The sequence below is a fragment of the Triticum dicoccoides genome, chromosome 7B (assembly GCF_002162155.2).
Source record: "Triticum dicoccoides isolate Atlit2015 ecotype Zavitan chromosome 7B, WEW_v2.0, whole genome shotgun sequence".
NCBI lineage: Eukaryota > Viridiplantae > Streptophyta > Magnoliopsida > Poales > Poaceae > Triticum > Triticum dicoccoides.
In genome coordinates, this window is record NC_041393.1 from 523,416,840 (window position 1) to 523,438,479 (window position 21,640).

General features: G+C 45.3%; 1 pseudogene; it reads left to right on the top strand.

Annotated features, from left to right (window-relative positions):
• LOC119339064 overlaps window positions 1-1,429 on the top strand; it is a 6,968-nt pseudogene extending 5,539 nt beyond the window's left edge.
• Window positions 1,430-21,640: the final 20,211 nt, after the last annotated feature.

Here is a 21,640-nt window from a genome sequence, read left to right on the forward strand (position 1 = left end):
GCCACTGCCTTTAGTACGGGTTGGTGGCTCCAACCGGTATTAAAGACCCCCCCCTTTAGTACCAGTTGGAGCCACCAACCCATACTAAAGGCCACCACCTCTTTAGTACCGGTTCGTGGCACGAACCGGTACTAAAGGTTCGCCACGAACCGGTACTAATGAGCGCCGCCCGCCTAGCCGTTGCAACCAGCACTAATGGTCACATTAGTGCCGGTTCAATTGCAAACTGGGACTAATGAGTTTCACATTAGACCCTTTTTCTACTAGTGACTACAGGAAGATACAAAGGTTGCACTCCCCCTAAAATTCACTAGAACATATAGAGATTTATAAGAGTAGGTCCCTTTAGATTCATGCTAGCTAGACAGGACCTAATTGGGGTAAGTTTTTCCGAATAAGAAAGAAGTCTGCCTCTCCAGCTAGCTATTTTGGCTAAAATTTATCAATAAAAGCTAGCAGATCTTCTCTGCTAATCTTGTCAAAATGCAAAGGAATTCCTAAATACTTAATAGGGAAATCCCCAACTATGCATTGGAAAATGTCCAAAAATGGAGTGAGATCATTAATTGTCAATTTAATAGGGATAAGAGTACTCTTATGATAGTTAATTGTCATCCCAGCAATTTGTTCAAAACACGTTAGAATCCATTTCAGATTCAGAGCAATTCAGCATCATTTTCCAACAACAAAAGGTTATCATTAGCATATTGTACTCTTATAATAGCACTCTTATAATGGAACTATTCTATGACCAGTTAAAGAGTAATATGCATGTTCTTCTGGTGCACTGTACTGCAGCCGGACACAATCGCGAGCCTACGCACTGTGGTCCCTAGTGTCGAGATATTGGCCGTGAAGGTGAATTTGGTGTATTCTGGGAGGTGAAGATGTTGGCCAACTTTCTAAGATGCTTCCCCAACGTTGGCACACTGCACATCGAGGTCCTAGCGGATTCATCATCAAGTAATCTTACAACAATCATTTGTTAGCAACATGTTTGTATCTAACTGAGTTATGCACTCCTTGGCATGAATTGCAGTCTGAACCGCATGATCCATCAATAGCCGCTCATGAACCCACTGCGGAGCACCATGCTAGGTTCTGGCAGGAGGCCAGTCCAGTTGAAAGCTTGAGGTCACACGTTAGGAGCTTGTTCATCCACAAATTCTGAGGGGATCAAAACGAGTTTGAATTCATCAAGTATGTGGCCATGAACGCTCGAGAGTTGCGTGCTTTGCTGGTCGTGTCGCCTGACGAAAAAATTGCTTTGGCACTGGCAGACGAGGTGAATGAGATGGCAAAAAATTTGGATCATCCACGATTTCAGCCATGGATTGCTCGAGGATTCTTGAAGGAACCTCGAGTACGGAATGCTTTGATCTATGCTAAAGTACCCTTTCTTAGTGTCAATGACCCTTTTCGCTGGTGAAACCATGGCTGGGTATGTGTCTTCATGATCCCAGTTTTTTTGGGAAACATTGACTGCAATCTACTTCAAGAACAGACTGTTTAATTTATAAGGTGTGTGTTATCCTAAGATATGGCAGGTTTCAACATACCATGAGTATATTGTGAATAAAGCCCTAGACTTATTAAGGGCCGAGATTTTCAATTATACAAGACATTCTAGCAAAACAGGGAAATTGCAACTAGATCCTAGGGGAGACAAACGAACTCAATCTTTAGCATGAGCCACCATCCTAGAAGCCTTGTGTAGATCATAAATCACATAGCCAAACCATAACGTGAATAAAATTTTTACCACAGTGCAAGACCACAAAGAGACTGTGGATGCGATTGTGATGGAGAAGGAGACAAACTGCTAGAGAGTGATATGTCAAATGAGAAAGGAACCCAAGGAGAGAAGAAAGAGGCCATAGTCATGTTACTGTAGGAACAACGGCCTCGAAGGTCAGCCTTCAAATGTTGGTTGATCGCAACACCACCACCAAAAAGAGAATAAATAAGAGAACTAGTACCCCAACAAATCAACATGAATATACTCAAGTTTCTCGCCCCAAATAAAAAAGACCCGAGATAGTGCGGATACCACCCCCATATCCAACACAGATAGTCAAGAGAACCACTGTTCCGATGGGAGATATGGATGGTACTTTTTCACTGCCACCATCACGAGAGTAGAAGTCATGCACAACCAAAGACCTACCTATCACACATAGATTTTTTTTTTTGAAATAAAAAGGTAGCTCATGATACCTTATGCATTTCAAAATAGGCCATAGCCTGAAGATCGAAGAGGTCAATTACATGAAACTTATGTTACGCACCATGGTGCAGAGGCCATAAGTTGCCTTTTGGCAGAAAAGGAAACACTGGGGGAACGGGTGGAGTTTAGAAGAAGTTAAAGGCAGCTTCTTAGGGACTATGCTAAGAACTAAATTATTGCACCCAGAAATCTAAAGCCTCTTTATCTCTTGTGCGCATAGCCCTATTCCTCCAAAGTGACAAGAGTTGGACAACATATTGCCTGGTGTAAGACGGTGCCCAATGGTGAAGATGAAAAACCCGATCGTTTCTTGCATGCCATAGCATGACAGCACATGCAGCAAAAAGAACATGCACTTTCCGGGCAGTAGGCCAGCATTGTTGTAAGTTCTGCACAAACTCCACCAAGTCCGGGGAACAGGAGGCATGCCTGGCCACCCTCAACTTGCACCAGATAGCATCAGCCGGAGCACAGCGTAGGATAAAGTGACTGCTAGATTCAGTGGCCGGGCAGATATCGCAATCCGGATGAGAGGCAACAGAAAACCAACCCTTCTTTGTCATATTATCCCGCGTATTGAGTTGGCCCCAAAAAGCTAGCCAAAGAAAGATCCGGTCCTTGAGGGGGATGATCGGGTCCCAGATCCACTGCGCGAACGTGCACGACATACCTCTGAAATTCAGCAACCCATATATATATGATGTAGTGACCTCACGGTGGCATACGGCAGTTCGTCGAAGGTCCGGGTGTGCCGAAGCAGACATCACCTCCAGCAGAAGAGAGTGGAGATGATGCAGCTCCTGAACCGCAGTGTTTGAGAGATTAGGATGCAACTGGACATCCCAGCAACCATTGGAAAACTGAGAGGCGACCGTACAATTGTTGTCCTTTGCATAGGAGTATAGGGCTGGCAAGACGAAACAAAGACGGCCGACTCCCAGCCACTTGTCATGCCAGAACGAGTGCAGCTGGCCTTCACCAAGGGAGCAAGATGTCAAGGTTGTAATCATGGAGATGTGTTCCTTGAAGCCCTTCCAAATAGCGGTGTCTCTGTTGGCTGAGCTGCGGGGAATATGACCAGAACAATATTGATGAGCGAACCACTGATAGCAGGGTACATCAGAGCTCTGTAAAACCCGAGCGGTGAACTTGCATAACAATGCATGGTTGTGTGTCGTGAGGTTCCGAACACCCAGCCCCCCGGCGTCCCTAGGCATGGTAACAACATCCCAAGCAACCAAACACTGACCACCCTTGACAGAATTCTTGCCTTGCCAGAAGAAAGCACGGAGCAAGCTTTCAAGTTTTGCAATAGACTCCTTGGGCTATGCGAAACAAGTCATGTAATAGCATGGGATGCTGGCAAGCACAGAAATAATCAAAGTCAGATGACCCCCCCCCCCAGGACAGAAAAGCAGCAAGCCAACCAGATAGTCGTCTGTCAACTCTGTGAATGACTGGCAGAAGCATGCCATGCTTGATTTTATGGAGAGAAAGGGGCAGCCCTAGATATGAGCATGGAAAGGACGAAACAGGGCATCCAAACAGAGCAGCAATCTCATTCGTGGTGGCCAGGTCAATACAAATAGGAATGAGTGTGCTTTTGTGGTAGTTTATCTGCAGACCAGAAAAGGCAGAGAAGTCCTCTAAAATCTCCTTGATAATGGCAGCTTGCTGGGTGTTTCCTTGGAAGAGAATTAAAGTATCGTCGGCATACTGTAAAACTGGAAACATACGATCCACGCCCAAAGGGTGAAATAAAGCACCAGATTCGAACTTGGAGCAGCAAAGTCTTTGGAGAACATCAGCGACCAAAATGAAGAGGTACGGAGAGATGGAATCTCCCTACTGCAGCCCTCTTTTGGCAAGAATGGAGCCACCAAGCTCCCCATTGACCATAACCCGAGATGTTGCCATGGTCAGAAAGTTATGGACCCAGGTGATCCATCTCTGTGGGAAACCACGAGCCTCCCTAATGTTAAACAGAGCCGCCCAGCTAACTGTGTCAAAGGCCTTCTGAAAATCAAGCTTAAGGACCACCATAGGTAGCTTTCTCTTATGAGCAGTTTGCACCATATCTGCAGCCATGGAAATTTTTTCGACAATTGAACGGCCTTTGGTGAAGCCAGACTGGAGTGAGTGTATCAGCTCAGGTACGTGTTGTTGAAGCCTTCTTGCAAGAACTTTAGTGCCAAGCTTAGGCACACTGTGTACAATAGAAATGGGTCGAAAGTCACGCAACTCAAGCGGGTTATCCTTCTTGGGCAGTAGAGAGATGTATGCCGTGTTGATTCCGACAAGATCAACTTGATGATGATACAACTGTGAGAAAAAGAGTTGTAGGTCCTCTCGAAGATTAGAGTGAAAGGCCTTGAAGAGTTCATTTGTGAAGCCGTCCGGGCCAGGGCTTCTGTTATTTGGAGAGCTGTTGATAGCATTGACATTTTCGGACCAAGTGAATTCTTCCTGAAGACAAGCCAAGTCCAGAACCCCATAGAGATCATTAAGCTGAACTGTGGGCTGGGACGGTGACGCTTGCCCCAACAAATCAGAGAAGTAATTCGTGGCCAACTGCAACTTATTGTGGGTGTCAAAGAACTCCACGCCATTATGAACAATGACCTTAATCTTGTTATGTCTGGACTGACAGTTTGCTGCTGCGTGGAAGAACTTGTTATTTTCATCCCTCGAGACACACCAATGCAGCTTAGCACGGCGACGCCAAAGTGTAGTTTGCCACAAGATTAGTTGCTCCGCTTTCGCGGAGGCAAACTTCCTCAGAACCAACTCGAGAGGGGACAACAGGCGCTTTTCCTCAACGGCATTCAGATAATCCACCACAGTTTTATTATTACTGATCAACATATCAAGACTAGGCCGGTGCCTTTTCCATTGTCTGAGGGCCGCGCGAAGGCGCCAAATCTTGAAATTAATGAGAGAGGCAGAAGAGTGAAAAGGCCTTGTAGCTCGAGACCAGCCAACAGCAATGATATCCCTTGTTTCCCTCATCTCCAGCCAATGATTTTCCATTCTGAACAACTTACTCTTGACGAGTTGCTCGCCGTATTCAACCAGGACAGGCACATGGTCAGAAGTAACTGTGGCTACAGCTGAAGCTGCAGTATGAGCAAAAGCTAGAACCCAGTCTGTGTTGATGAGCACCTGGTCCAGGCGGACAAGAGTTGGATTGTCCCATTTATTGGACCAGGTAAACTTTCTGTTGCATATATTGATCTCTTCCAAACAATTCTCCCTTATCCACTGATTAAACATTTCCATCATAGGCCAGTTCAGCCGACCACGCGATTTCTCATCCTCAGAGCGGTACATATTGAAGTCGCCAACGATCATCCATGGTTTGTTCACCTGACCAACAGCAGCAGCGAGTGTTTCAAAGAACAGAGGCCTATCTTGCGCGATGCAGGGAGCATAAACTGTGGTAAGTAGAGCTGAAGAGTTGGACCCGGTCGAAGCTAATCTGACAGTGAGGTGGTATTTGTGCATTGCCACCACTTGCCCTGAGACAAAAGAAGTGTCTCAAGCCACCAAAATACCACCTGAGGAACCTGATGAAGGCATGACGGCGTGACCATCAAGATGGGCAGGAAGAAAAGTCCGTAGCTTCCACTTCGAGATTGATTCCAGCTTTCCTGCAGGCAGAGAACACTAGGGCGACAGGAAGTTATAGTTTCAGGAACCAGCGAACACTTATCATCATCACCTAGACCTCGAACATTCCAATCAAGAATTTTCATGATTAACAGAGTTAAACAGCAACCGAAGCCAAAGAACATAAGTGGGTGGAACATGGACATGATCATAAGCAAGGATGTAGCAATTCAAATTGTTGGCTTCCATAGATAGATAAAGTGCAGAGCTACAGAGTTGCGACACACTGAAGACCGGACTAACAGCACTTGATAAGAAAAAGCAACAAAGATGCAGGGGGCACATCGGGTACAGATTACATAGCATGGAATGATAACAAACACTAACTAGAAGTACCAGGAGGAGCATAGGTAGGAGCGGCAGGTGATGCAATACTAATGGCCTACACATCCGGACGAAGTTCAGCACCCACAGAGGAAGAAGTTGAGCCATCGGATGACGTGGAAGGGCATGTTGAAGCTTCTTCTTGAGAGAGGATGGCCTCGGCGTTGAGGCCGCAGCACTGAGCCAACTGCTTGAGCTTGCCCCGGGTCAGAGGGCGAGGGTTTCCAGAGAGTGGCAGCTTCAGAAGCCCAGCAACCTCTTGAACTTTCGCCTTCTTGCGACGGCCGCCGGACGAGCCAGGGCGGCGAGCCGCAGCATCTTCAGAGCTAGCGCTGGACACCAGCGCCTTTCGCTTGGAAGCCCGCTCCACAAAACCGACTCGCTCCCCATCATACATCAGCCTGATGCGGGGGCTGCGGCGCGGAGAGACGGGCACCACGGCCGGCTCGGGCTCACTTGGGGCGGGGCTGTTGAGATGAAGTGGCGGCACCTTCGGCTGCCCCCCCCCCCCGCAGCAAGCAACAAGGGCGCGGGGACTGTGCCGGCACGGCCAGCCGGTGGCGATGGCGGGGGAACCGCAGCAGCCAACACAGGCGGAGGAGCCACTAGGGCAGGCACCTCCGAAACCTTGAGCAGCTGAAGGGTGGGTGGGGAGGACCGAAGATCATCGGCCCTTGGCTCAAGCGGCGGCGCGCGGCAGGCGCAGTGGAGCGCCGCCACCTGGGCGGGGAGCACCGCACATGCCCCGTGCTGCAGATTGGTGCCGCTGACAAGGGAAAAATGGCCACAGGGTAGCAGGCCCTCCCCCCAGCGGGCAGGTGACTGAGAGGCCGTGGACAGGTGGGCTTGGACCCGAGCATGTGCTGAGAAGTGAGCTCCTTCCGGAAAAAAATCAGCCTCGTCAAGAGAGAGCAACGGGCCGACAGTGGGCAGTAGCCCAACAGGCACCATGGGCTTTGGTGGGTGCAGGCTTTCCACAGCAGGCAGCAACGGCAGCGTGCGAGAGCACATCGCACCCACCTCAGTTTGGGGCCATAAGTTGAACAGGAGGGAGCGGCAGCTTTCCCGCGCGACGAGATCAGAACGCAGGTCGTAGGAGGGGAAGTAGCCATCGTCCATGGCGACCAGCCGCACCTGGATTGTCCCTGAGGCTGAACGACAGCGGCTGAGCTCGAGCTTGAAGGAGAAGGTCATGGCGTCGGGGTCGAAGGAGACGAGGACACGCGGCTGCCGGACGTCCGTGGCAAGGAGAACGAGACGGAGGCAGCCCCGGGGCGCGTCTTCATGCTCGATTTGGTCGGCGGTTGGGAGGAAGAAGGTCGCCCCCTTGAGGAGCTTGGGCTTGACGGAGATTTTCAGCAGCGCCATGAAGTCACCAGCAGAGGCGATGTGGGGCTGCAGGTAGGCGCGGTAGGCGCGCGTGGCCATTCCCTCTCCTTCTTCAAAGAAGTCGGCCGCCACGTGGCCCCTGCGTGGGTGGGCATGCCCCTGGCGAGGGCGCGTCTGCGGAAGAGATGGAGCTGAAGCTGAGCCGACGCCGATCGATGATCCGCCAGCGTAGCTGCGAGCGTAGTCGCCACCAGCACCGCGACCACCACTTGGGGGCTGAGGCGGCATAGAGGGAGCGCCGAGCGAGCGAGCAACATCCCAGATCTTGTTGATGAGGACGTCGGCGTAGGCGCCGGCGCCGTCAACCCGATGGAAGGCGAGATGATGGGGGATGTTCTGCAAAGCTTCGACTTTGACGAGGACGAAGATGCTGGTGAAGTCACTGCCATAGAGGCAAGCGTGCTCCACCCGCGGGATGCTGGCGAAGACGGCGACGGAGGCAGCAACCCCACGCCTGTTCCACATCTCTAAAGGTAGCTTCTCCAACGATAGACTGATGATATGCCTGAAGGAGAAGACGAAGGCATTGTCTCCCTCGTTGTGCGGCAAGATTCGGATCGTGCGAGAGCCCTCAAAGATCGGGCTGGCACGTAGCGCAGTAGCCTGCTCCGCCTCACGTTGGAACACCATGAAGACGGTGCCCACAGCGAATCCCGCAAAATGCACAGCCGTGATGTCGAGCCGCTGCTGGAACACACGCCTGAGCCATGGCAGAAAGTTGAGCCTGGGTGGGGAGATGGAGACAAGGCAAACTAAGGTGTTCTGGTCAGGGATTATAGGGTATTGGACGTCGAGGGAAGAGGGGCGGCCGCGAACGACGGGCTCCATTGGAGCGGGAGGAGCGAAGTGCTGAAGACTAGGGTTGTAGGGGACAATGGCGAGGGAGGGAGAAGGGCTTGCTACAGGTGATGGGACTCGTGGCGAGGGGGGCGTGTATATAAAGAAGAAGGGGTCGGTTTAGCTTTGCTACCGTAAACACGTATGTGGCACTGGAAGCTAAGGTGACCGACTCGACGGCACAGCCAGCAGACGGCAGGATCCCGGCAATTTCGTCGCTTGTGACTATACGAGAGGCATCGAAAACAACGGCGATGCAGGTCAAGAGGCTTGCCAAATCTGAAGGAAAGATTAGGCGCGGGAGGCGTGCATAATTCCACTGGTGAGGCCCGGTCACAGGAAAGCAACGCCTCCCTGTAGCTAGCATGGCTGGGAGAGGGCGGCCAAACAGTTCGGGAGTCGGGATCGCATGCAAATGGGTGGCTGAGCGGTGGAATGCAGCTAATAGGAAGGGTAGGAGCTGGGCGTTGAACAGCCGGCGATTGGGCGGACGGCTGCGGGGCCGGCGAGGGAGAAGGGTTTAAGGCAGCTAAGCAAGCAGGTATTTGATTACGCACTCCAGGTCCAAGAGAGATGCCGGGTGGCGGGGCATGCAGCTGCGCCATAGAGCCCCCGGAAACCTGGGCACGGGCAGCCTGCATGGAGGTAGATATCGATTGCATGGGATATGCCATCGAGTGCCTATCGGCCCCTACGTGATCCTGCATGGGGGCGGCCCAAGTAGCGACGGCAATGCGGCGTTGGCTAACCAGAACGGACAATGCGCCACCGGCCGAAACGGGGCAAAAGGCGTGACAGAGGCAGGAGAGAGACGCATCCTGACGTTGAGCAAACCGAACGTCCAACAATCACGGAGCACGATCTCTTTGGCAATGCACTCATGTGCAACCTGGAACAGAAAGCATCCCGACTGTCGCGACCTAACAAGGTAGCCGTTGGCAAACCCTCCGAACCAGCTGACGAGGAGGGAAGCAAAGAAGTCTGGCGAGAGAAACACGCCGGCGTTGAGGACAACGGCCAAGATGCCGGTGGGGCGGCAGCGGCCCGCGACTGCTTCAACGGTGGCGCAGCCATACTTCTCAAGCATAGCATCTTGGAAGCGAAGCCCCTGCATGAGGGATGACTCGAGCGACAAGGGTGCTGAACGAACAGGAAGGAAGAGCAGCTGTACGAACAGGAAGGAAGAGCACTGCTAGCTACCAGAAATGCATTAAGGGAAGAAGAAGCACTACATGCATCAAAGCAACGGTTGCTGCAAACCTGAAAACCAGAAAGCTCAGGAAAGGTGTTACCGATCAAGGGTGGCGAAGGAAAAGCGGTCGTGGCTGGTTGTGGCCTAGCTCCCGCGACACGGCAAGGCACACCGGCTGGAGGTGGTCGTCGCAGCCGGGGTGGCGTACGACGAGTAGGTGGACGCCGTACCTGAGCAGGAAGCGGCGTGAGGTGGCCGCCGGCGCCGGAGCGGCGGGCGGCGGGGTGTGCGCTTACCTCCTAGCTAGCTCTCTCCGCCCTTCAGATACCGCCTCGTTAGATCTGAGAAGCTCAAACCATCACACATACTCCCTCCATTCGGAATTACTTGTCTCGAAAAGGGATGTATCTAGAACTAAAATACGTCTAGATACATCCATTTTCGCGACAAGTAATTCCGAACGGAGGAAGTAGATGCTAAGCACACACATAATAAGGCCTCAAGACTCCCTTTCCTCTCACCATCACCTAGAAACCGATATAGGTGAGCGAAACAACGTGACACCGGAATCCAAGGCACATGCTCTGTCCTCTTCTTAGGTCGCTTCTCGCGGCTACAGTTTCATGGGGTCTTTCTTCCCATATCTCTATCCTTTGGATGATTAATTAATAGTTGCTAGAATTTGTGCAAATCATGATCACATAAAATTGCCCACTACTAAAGCATAAACTTGTAGGTTAAAAAATGTATACGTTTAGTTACTTGAGTATTACAACAAATTTTTAGTTTATACGAGTTATATGTATACTAGCACACATGCCCGTGCGTTGCAACGGGACATCTAGCTTAACATAAGAATGGATCAAGGCCCCCACATGTCCGTATTCTCTAGTTCAACATGGCACCCTTTAATTAGAGCCAAACCAATATATTCTTTTTTTATTGGCTTCGTGCCCATAATTTGTTTCAATTATAATTAACCATCATATTCTCTTTTATTGACGCATGGAAGCTACCGCTGTCAATAATTTATGGTGTTCCTTATTCTAAACAAGCCGACTTAGCTTGATGCACCGGATGCGGAGCAGGCCCAGTATGGGACTGATCGAACTCACGACCTCAAAAACCCGACCACATGTTGCGAGACACTCAAACAAATGCGCTCTTCTAACCAATGGTTAGCGTTAATGTTAAAGAATCTAATGCAATGTCAGATTCAAAACTTTTTTTTAACTTTTAAAAAACTAATAACTACGAAATGTCAAATATACTTGGCAATGTGAACAATTTTCCAATTTAGGATTTTGTTTTAAATTCCACACATTTTAGAAAGACGAATAAAAAATGAACGGAACATTTGTTGAAATTCACAAACATTTCTTAAAAGCATGAACGTTTTATAAATATACGTTTTTTTATGTTGTGAATTTTTTTGGCAACGGGAACATGTTTTGAACATATGGAAGAAATTTAGAAAATGTGTCATGTAATGCAAAAATTATTTTTAATTTTTGAACATATCACTAAAACAAGAATATTTTTCAAATTTGTAACATTTTTAAATCTTGAACAAATTTTTAGAAAACCCAAACATTTTCCAAAAAATGGGAATAATTTTAAAATTCTGAAAATAAATCAGAATGACAACATTTCAAACATTTGTTATATAGGAAGGCAATTCTAGAATTCATAACATGAACTACCAAATATACTTGGCAACTTGAATAATTTTCCAAATTTTGAACATTTTTTGAAAATTCCATACATTTTTGGACAAAGCAAGAATAAAAAATTTGAAAAGAGCATTTCCTGAAATTCGCATATATTTCTTAAATACATGAACATTCTTATAAAAGTACGAATTTTTTTACGTCGTGAACAATTTTTCTAAATGGGAAGATGTGTTAAACATGCAAAAGAATTTTAGAAAATGTGTTTCTTTAATGCAAATATTCTTTTCAATTTTTTAACCTATATGTAAATCAAGAATATTTTTCGAATTTGGTACATTTTTTAAATGCATTTGTTTAAATCTTGAATTTTTTGAAAATACGAACATTTTACAAAAAATGTGAATATTTTTTAAACTTTGAACATATTTTGGCACGACACAAAATAGAATTTTTTTTTAAATAGGAACAAATTTTTGTAATTCTTAACTTTTTACAAAATTGTGAATAAAAATTGAAACTGCAAACATTTTTTGAAAATTGTGGATTTTCAGAAAACAATTAAAAATATACTTGCAATGGCAAAAAAATAAAATAAACAGGAAATAAAAAGAATAAGAAACAGAAAAGGAAAATTTGAAAGAAAACACAAACGAAAATGGGCCACCGTGTCTTGGTCGCCCTGTGCTAGCTATAACTATATGCCGCGTTGACCAGAAAATAGCTTTTCTTTTATTGCTGCGTGGGCAGGAAAAAAGGGCTGACTTTACTGGGCCATAGGGCGCGCGGCCCACGTACGAAGTTCTCCATAAATCGTTTTTCCTTTGGTAACAGACGGAGCACAAAACTTTAGTACCATCTCAAATAGAAACAAAAAATATTTTAGTGGTGAACGGATGAAAAAATTGGAGAAATGCACCTTGCTTTATTGGTAGGTATAGATATAGAAATGTGTATATTTTTTAAACTTTGAACATATTTTGGCACGACACAAAATAGAAACATTTTTTTAAATAGGAACAAATTTTGTAATTCTTAACTTTTTACGAAATTGTGAAAAAAAATTGAAACTGCAAACATTTTTTGAAAATTGTGGAATTTCAGAAAACAATTAAAAATATACTTGCAATGGAGAAAAATAAAAGAAACAGGAAATAAAAAGAATAAGAAACAGAAAAGGAAAATTTGAAAGAAAACACAAACGAAAATGGGCCTCCGTGTCTTGGTCGCCCTGTGCGTAGCTATAACTATGTGCCGCATTGAGCGGAAAATAGCTTTTCTTTTATTGTTGCGTGGGCAGGAAAGAAGGGCTGACTTTACTGGGCCATATGGCGCGCGGCCCACGTACGAAGTTCTCCCCAAATCGTTTTTCCTTTGGTAACAGACGGAGCACAAAAGTTTAGTACCACCTCGAATAGAAACAAAAAATATTTTAGTGGTGAACAGATGAAAAAATTGGAGAAACGCACCTTGCTTTGTTTGTAGGTATAGATATATAATGATTTAGTGATGATTTTTCTTAGAAGGAGAGAATGTTAAGATGGTTTTTTAGTTTTAGACATCTGCTTAGGCAACTGAATTGACATCTAACCATTCTCTTCCTAAAATAAAATAAGTGTGGAGAAATCTAGAGCATCTCCAGCAGATCACAAGAAAACTCCCACTATAATTGGTTATAGGGGCTTTCCCAATAAATATATTCCGGTTTTCATGTTTGTTGCTTTTATAGAGCACTAAAAACCCCATCACAAATACCTAGCCTAGCATGTGGGTCCCATCTATTAGTGGCTAGTTTCTCCCTCTCTCGCGTGCATTAAAGACAATGACCGAGCTCCGAGCGGTGCAGCACGATCAGCCAGCTACGAAGTGGAGCAGGGGCGGGCAAGCGGTCCAAGTAATCAATGATGCAGGCGGGCATGGTGTCCCGTCGATTTGGCGACAGAGATGAGGTGATGTTTCTATTTGTTCGCTCTCGCCAGTGTGGATGGTATTATAGGAAAAGATGCATCTCCCCCTTCATAAAAGGGAAATTTAGTTGTTTTTGGGTTATTGCCAAAAAAATTTGGGGGGGGAGGGGTGGGTGGGGGAAGGGACATTTTTTTAAGTACTAGGGCATCCCTAAAATACCCCATAAGTCAAATTTAGTGCAAAAGTTTGTATTTTGGGGGAATTGAGCCTATTATTGCTCACCCCTCAAAAAATTAATTCTCCAAACTTTAACTTTCCAATACCCATATCTCAACCACCTAACCAATATTTGCTCTAGCAGCACCACATCTCGATAAATGTAGGCTAGTGGTTGACCTCCCTCTTGGCGCCGATCACCTCGCTCCGCCGCCACTGATCCCCCGACAGTAGAACCGACCCATGCCCCCTTTCCTGGTAGAACAACCACCCTCTTGCGCACCTTATCCTCACTTGTCGATGATAAAAATGATCGTTTTCGCTGCCATCATGGAGCTCCGCCTCATCTCCCCTGATGTTCAATTTTGCCGAGAATTGAACCTTATGATCTCGGAGAGGCTGTAGGAGGCTCAATCATGAGCCCTTGTCGATCAGCAACTTTGGAATTGGCCAGGTTAACGGCCGTCATCGCCACGACACTGACTATACATCATGGCGGTGTTAGTCGTGTCCATACCAGGGAAACCACCTCTGTAGCCTACTACCACCGTTGTTAGTATCCTCCCCTGTTGTTCGGTCCTAGACGAAGAACTATCACCGGCCACTTTTGATCTGACCACTGCCATCCACATGGTGTTTTGATGAGTGATATTTTTACCTCATTTACCCTTTGTTTAAACCGAGATATTTCAGTTAAACCGAGATATTCACTCTAATATTGCCACTAATGACAAATGAATGCAAAGGATTCCATAAATCCTATCTTTGATGTGTTTCCACATGAAATGGGCTAAATATGAACGAAATCAAGTAAGAACATGGGAAGAAGTGAAGGAGGAGATAAAAGAAATGTAGAGGAGGTGCAACAGGAGCCATAAAGCAAAAGAAGGTGTTCCATGTGACCATGACCGCTCACGTGAGCAGTCGTATGGCGTGGAAATTGAGGTCTCTCATCTACCTAAACAAATTTTATAAATGGGCCGAGGCTGAAATGTCAACAGAACATCCGTGAGCGAAGCCAAAACAGAGTCATCTTCATAGCCACCATCACCACCATAGTTCATTTTCCTGTAGATCATACTTGTAATCATGCATTGCTAATACATCTCCAACATATCTATAATTTTTTATTATCCCATGCTATGATATTATCAATCTTGGATGTTTTATATGCATTATGGTACTATTTTATATCATTTTTGGGACTAACCTATTAACCTAGTGTCCAGTGCCAGTTGCTCCTTTTTCCTTGTTTTTGCCTTTACAGAGAGTCAATATCAAACGGAGTCCAAAAGGAATAAACCTTTACGATGGTTTTTCTTGGACCAGAAGAAACCCAGGAGACTTGGAGAGGAGGTCAGGAGACCTACGGGGAGTCCACAAGCCCTGGAGGCGCGCCCCAGGGGAGGCGCCTTCCTGGCTTGTGGGCCCCCCGTAGACCTCGTAACCCTAATCTTTTCTCCATAAATACCCAAATATTCTATCTACATCATAAGCGTCCCCAAAAATACTTTTCCGTTGCCGCAAGCTTCTGTTCTCGTGAGATACCATCTTGGGGCCTTTTCTGGCACTCTGCCGGAGGGGGATTTGATCATGGAGGGCCTCTACATCAACCTTGCTGCCCAACCAATGATGCAAGAGTATTTTACCATAGACCTACGGGTCCATAGCTAGTAGCTAGATGGCTTCTTCTATCTCTTTGATCTTCAATACAATGTTCTCCTTGATGTTCTTGGAGGTCGATCCGATTTAATCTTCTTTTGCGATGTGTTTTATCCGATGAATTGTGGGTTTATGATCAGATTATCTATGAATATTATTTGAGTCTTCTCTGAACTCTTTTATGCATGATTTAATATCTTTGTATTTCTCTCCGATCTATTGATTTGGTTGGGCCAACTAAATTGATCTATCTTGACATGGGAGAGTTGCTTTGTGATGGGTTCAATCTTGCGGTGTCCTCACCGAGTGGTAGCAGGGGTAGCGAGGCACGTATTGTATTGTTGCCATTAAGGATAAAAAGATGGGGTTTATATCATATTGCTTGAGTTTATCCCTCTACATCAAGTCATCTTGATTAATGAGTTTTCTATTCTTTTGAACTTAATACTCTAGATATAGGCAGGAGTCGGTTGATGTGTGGAGTAATAGTAGTAGATGCAGAATCGTTTCGGTCTACTTGTCACGGACGTGATGCCTATATTCATGATCATTGCCTTAGATATCGTCATAACTATGTGCTTTTCTATCAATTGCTTAACAGTAATTTGTTCACCCGCCGTATGTTTTGCCTTCAATAGAGAAGCCTCTAGTGAACCCTACGACCCCCGGGTCTATTTTCCATCATATATTTTCCTCTCTATAAAACCAAAAACCCAGAAATACCTTGCTGCAATTTATTTACCTTTACTTTATTTTTCCTTTTATTTATCATTTATATCTATCTCTATTAGATCTCACTCTTGCAAGTGACCGTGAAGGGATTGACAACCCCTTTTCTGTGTTGTGTGCAAGTGTTTGTTAGTTTGTGCAGGTGCATCTATTGGGGAGTTTCCTGTACCTCCTATTGGATTGATACCTTGGTTCTTAACTGATGAAAATACTTATCTCTACTTTGCTGCATCACCCTTTCCTCTTCAAGGCAAATAACAATGCAAGCTCAAGAAGTAGCAGGAAGAATTTCTAGCGCCGTTGCCGGGGAGGTTCTACATCAAGCCTACCAAGTACCTATCATAAACTCTCATCTCTTGCATTACATTATTTGCCATTTTCCTCTTGTTTTCCTCTCCCCCGCTTCTAAAATGTTTTCAGAAAAGCACAAAAATATTGGCCTTTTTATTCGCCTTCTTTTCGTTCGCCTTTCTTTTGCTTTTTGTTTGCTTGTGTGCTAGTCTGATTGTTTTGCCATTATGGCTCACCCTAAAGTTCTTGATCTTTACTACAGAAAGTTGTAAGAAATTGAAAACAATACAAACAGCTTTATGTCCTTACAATTTGAGCATGATAGTTTCTTTAGGAATGAGCTTAAAGAAAAATTCTATGTTTGGGTATATTAATAAAGAGCTTGATGATGTTAATGTTAGGATAATCATGATTGAGTCAGTTGATTAGGTCGTGTGTGTCATGCAAGGTTGGTTAGACTCAAGATTTGTTAAGCTAGCGTGCGTGAGCAGCCGAGGGGTACAAAACCGGCCCATATCCAGGTGGTTAGCGATATGATGCGTGCAGGTTGTTAGCTTGTTAACCGGCTATAGTGGTGGATGGATTACTACGTGTGTGCATGAGTTAGTTGCCAGCCAGGTGATATGCATCGGGTATAAAAATCCCCACCTGTTGTACTGGTTAGTGCAGAGCTTGTGGTATGTGCCTAGAAGAAAAAGAATAGGTCGTGCGTGCGGCATGGTGTTCGTCGCCTAAAAAATTCCAGTGTGTTGTGCTTCTTCTTCTACCTCCGTCCAAGAGAGAGAGAGAGAGAGAGAGAGAGAGATAGATAGAGAGAGAGAGATAGAGAGAGAGAGAGAGATAGATAGATAGAGAGAGAGAGAGAGGTTTGTTTGGCGTTCATGTCGCCGGAGGGCTGCTCGACGTACGTTGCCGGAGGGTTCGTCCCAACAATTGGTATTAGAGCTTGGTTATCTTGGGCGTCACTCCCCTTGCCGGAGGCATGGTGGTGGTGGCGGCATTCGCCGGCGGCTGCGCGATGGAGCTCCGGGCCGTGTGTCGGCCTGAGGAGATGCGTGGCGCTACAGCTGTCACCGGCATGTGTTGCTGGAGCCAGAGAAGATGGCCTATGTGACCGCAACCGGAGACGAGAAGACGACATATATCGTCGGAACGACGGGCGTGTGTCGCCGGCGGAGAAGAAGATCGGCGTATGTCACCGAGGAGGAGGATGGAGGCTGCTGCAGTGGCCATGGCAACGATGATGATGGGAGCTGCACCAACACGGGAAACGGCAAATCAAGATTAGGGGGAGATTGTTAGGATAATCATGATTGAGTCAGTTGATTAGGTCATGTGTGTCATGCAAGATTGGTTAGACTCCAGATTTTTTAGGGTAGCATGCATGAGCAGGCGAGGGGTAGAAAGCTGGCGCATATCCAGGTGGTTAGCGATCTGATGCATGCAGGTTGTTAGCTTGTTAGCCGGCTATAGTGGTGGCTGGATTACTACGTGTGTGCGTGAGTTAGTTGCCGTCCAGGTGATATGCATCGGGTATAAAAAGCCCCACTATTGTATTGGTTAGTGAAGTGCTGGCGGTACGTGCCCAGAAGAAAAAGAATAGGTCGTGCGTGCGGCCGAGGCGCCGTTCATGCAGCATGGCGTTTGTCGCCTGAAAAACTCTAGTGTGTTGTGCTTCTTCTTCTACCTCCATTCGAGAGAGAGAGAGAGAGAGAGAGAGAGAGAGAGAGAGAGGTTCGTCCGGTGTTCATGTCGCCGGAGGGCTGCTCGGCGTATGTCGCCGGAGGGTTTGTCCCAACAGTTAATAACGAAGTTCTTGGTCTTAAAGTACAATTTACTCACATAGAAAATTTAGTAGGCCAAATTTCTGACAAACAAACCACTTTGATAAATAAGATGGCTGCTAAACCTGAATCTTTGAATAATGATGAAGATCTTAAAGTGATTGGTGTGACTTCTATTGAATCTTATTTGCCAATATAAAACTTGATCAAGATGGGACTGGAGATGAGTCAACTTTAGCTAGAAGGCTTCCCAATAATTTGGAGGGTGGTGATCTTAATCAGAAATTGCGACGAACTCACTCTTTTGGATTTCAAGGACTTTAACTATGATAATTTCTCTTTGATTGATTGTATTTCCTTGTTAAAATCCATGCTTAATTCACCTCATTCTTATAATCCAAATAAAGCTTTTACTAAACATATTGTTGATGCTATGATGAAATCTTTTGAAGAAAAACTTGAGTTGGAAGTTTCAATCCCTAGAAAGCTTTATGATGAGTGGGAACCTACTACAAAGATTAAGATTAAAGATTGTGAGTGTTATGCTTTATGTGATTTGGGTGCTAGTGTTTTCTCTATTCCAAAAACCTTGTGTGATGTGTTAGGTTTCCATGAATTTGATGACTATTCTTTGAATTTGCATCTAGCGGATTCCTCTATTAAGAAACCTATTGGAAGGATTAATGATGTTATTATTGTTGCAAATAGGAATTATGTGCCTATAGATTTTATTGTGCTTGATATAGATTGCAATCCTACATGCCCTATTATTCTTGGTAGACCTTTCCTTACAAATAATTGGTGCAATTATTGATATGAAAGAAGGAAACATTAGATTTCAATTTCCGTTAAGGAAGGGCATGAAACACTTTCCAACAAATAAAATTAAGTTGCATATGAATCTATTATGAGGGATACTTATGGATTAAATACCAAAGATGACAACACCTAGATCTTTTGCAATATGCCTAGCTAGGGGCGTTAAACAATAACGCTTGTTGGGAGGCACCCCATTTTTGTGTTTTTTGTTTTTTCTTATGTTTTGAAATAAATACAAAATATTACTTATGTATTAATTATGTTTAAGTGTTTTAGTTAGTGTTTGAGCCAAGTAGAGCCTTTGGGATGATTTATGGTGATAGTTGATTTGATTTTGCTGAAAAACAGAAACTTTTGCGCTCATTGCTTGAATTTTTAAAATTCACATAAGAGTGATTTTCATCTGAGTTTTTTACACTATATTTATATAAAAATTTCCCAGGTTTTCCTAATTGTTCAGAATTTTTAGAGTGACAGAATTATACTAAGTTTCCAGATTACTACAGAATGTTCTGTTTTTGACAGATTCTGTTTTCTATGTGTTGTTTGCTTATTTTGATGGATCTATGGGTAGTATGGGGGAGGGTATGAACCATGGAGAAGTTGGAATACATTAGATATACCACCATTATAAATTTAGAATGAGTTCACAATAGTACCTCAAGTGGTGATTTATTTTATTATACTAACGGGCCTCACGAGTTTTCTGTCGAGTTTTGTGTTATGAAGTTTTCAAGTTTTGGGTAAAGTTTTGATGGACAATGGAATAAGGAGTGGCAAGAGCCTAAGTTTGGGGATGCCCAAGTCACCCCAAGGTAAAATTCAAGGAGACTCAAGCATCTAATCTTGGGGATACCCCGGATGGCATCCCCTCTTTTATCTTCAATCCATCGACAAAATTACTTGAGGCTATAATTTTATTCACTACATGATATGTGTTTTGCTTGGAGCGTCATGTAATATATGAGTCTTTGCTTTATTTGCTTTTTAGTTTGCCACAATCATCCTTGTTGTACACACCTTTTGAGAGGTACACACATTAATCGTGAATTTATTAGAATACTCTATGTGCTTCACTTATATCTTTTGAGCTAGGCAGTTGCTCTAGTACTTCACTTATACCTTTTTAGAGCATGGCGGTGGTTTAATTTTATAGAAATTGATGAACTATCATGCTTCACTTATATTATTTTGGGAGTCTTGAAAATAGTATGGCAATTGGTTTAGGTTATGAATTTAGTCCTAATATGATGGGCATTCAGGAGGGATATAATAAAAACTTTCAGGAAGATCGTTGAATATATGAGAAGTTTGGTTCCTTGCATCTGTTTTGAGATATAAAGATGGTGATATTAGAGTCACGCTAGTTGGTAATTGAAGGAAATATGACCTAGAGGCAATAATAAAGTTGTTATTTTATATTTCCTTATACCATGAGAAATGTTTATTATTCATGCTAGAATTGTATTAACCAGAAACTTGATACATGTGTGGATACATAGACAAAACACCGTGTCCCTGGTAAGCCTCTACTAGACTAGCTTGTTAATCAAAGATGGTTAAGTTTCCTAACCATACACATGTGTTGTCATTTGATGAATGGGATCACATCATTAGGATAATGATGTGTTGGACAAGACCCATCTGTTAGCATAGCATATTGATCGTTCAGTTTTATTGCTATTGCTTTCTTCATGTCAAATATATATTCCTTTGACTATGAGATTATGCAACTCCCGGATGCCGGAGGAATGCCTTATGTGCTATTAAACATCAGAACGTAACTGGGTGATTATAAAGATGCTCGACAGGTATCTCCGAAGGTGTTTGTTGGGTTGGCATAGATCGAGATCAGGATTTGTCACTCCGAGTATTAGAGAGGTATCTCTGGGCCCTCTCGATAAAACACATCATAAGAAGCCTTGCAAGCAAAGTGCCTAATAGTTAGTTGCGGGATGGTGTATTACGGAACATGTAAAGAGACTTGCCGGTAATGAGATTGAATTAGGTATGAAGATACCGACGATCGAATCTCGGGTAAGTAACATACCGATGGACAATGGGAATTATGTATGTTGTCATAACGGTTTGACCAATAAGATCTTCGTAAAATATGTAGGAACCAATATGGGCATCCAAGTTCCGCTATTGGTTATTGAACGGAGAGGTGCCTCGGTCATGTCTACATAGTTCTCGAACCCGTAGGGTCCGCACGCTTAACGTTCGATGATGATATAGTATTATATGAGTTATGTGATTTGGTGACCGAATGTTGTTCGGAGTCCCGGATGAGATCACGTACATGACGAGGAGTCTCGAAATGGTCAAGAGGTAAAGATTGATATATAGGATGATGGTATTCAGACAACGGAAGTGTTCCGGAGGGTATCGAGTACATATAGGGTTACCGGAAGGGGTTCCGGGCTCCCCCGGCAAAGATATGTGCTTAATGGCCAAGGGAGGGATAGACCAGCCCACAATGGGCTGGTGTGCCCCTCCACCAGGCCGGCCACCCCTAGGGAAAGGATGGGGGGGCAAGTCCCTCCTTCCTTCCCTTCCTCAAGGGAGAAGAGAAAGGGGGGGGGGGTACCACCTCCCCCTCCTTCCCCTGGCGCCTATACAAGGAAGGGGGGCGAACCAGGGCAGGAGCCCAAGTGGGATTTGGACCCACTTGGGGCTGCCCTTGGCCTCTCCCATCTCCCTCCCACCCATATATATGTGGGGAGGGGGCACCTAGAACACACAACATCAATTGTTAGCCGTGTGCGGCGCCCCCGTCCACAGTTTACCCCACCGGTCATATTCTTGTGGTGCTTAGGCGAAGGCCTGTGCGGATCAGTTCACCATCACCATCACCACGCCATCATGCTGAGGGAACTCATCTACTTCCTCGACATCTTGCTGGATCAAGAGGACAAGGGAC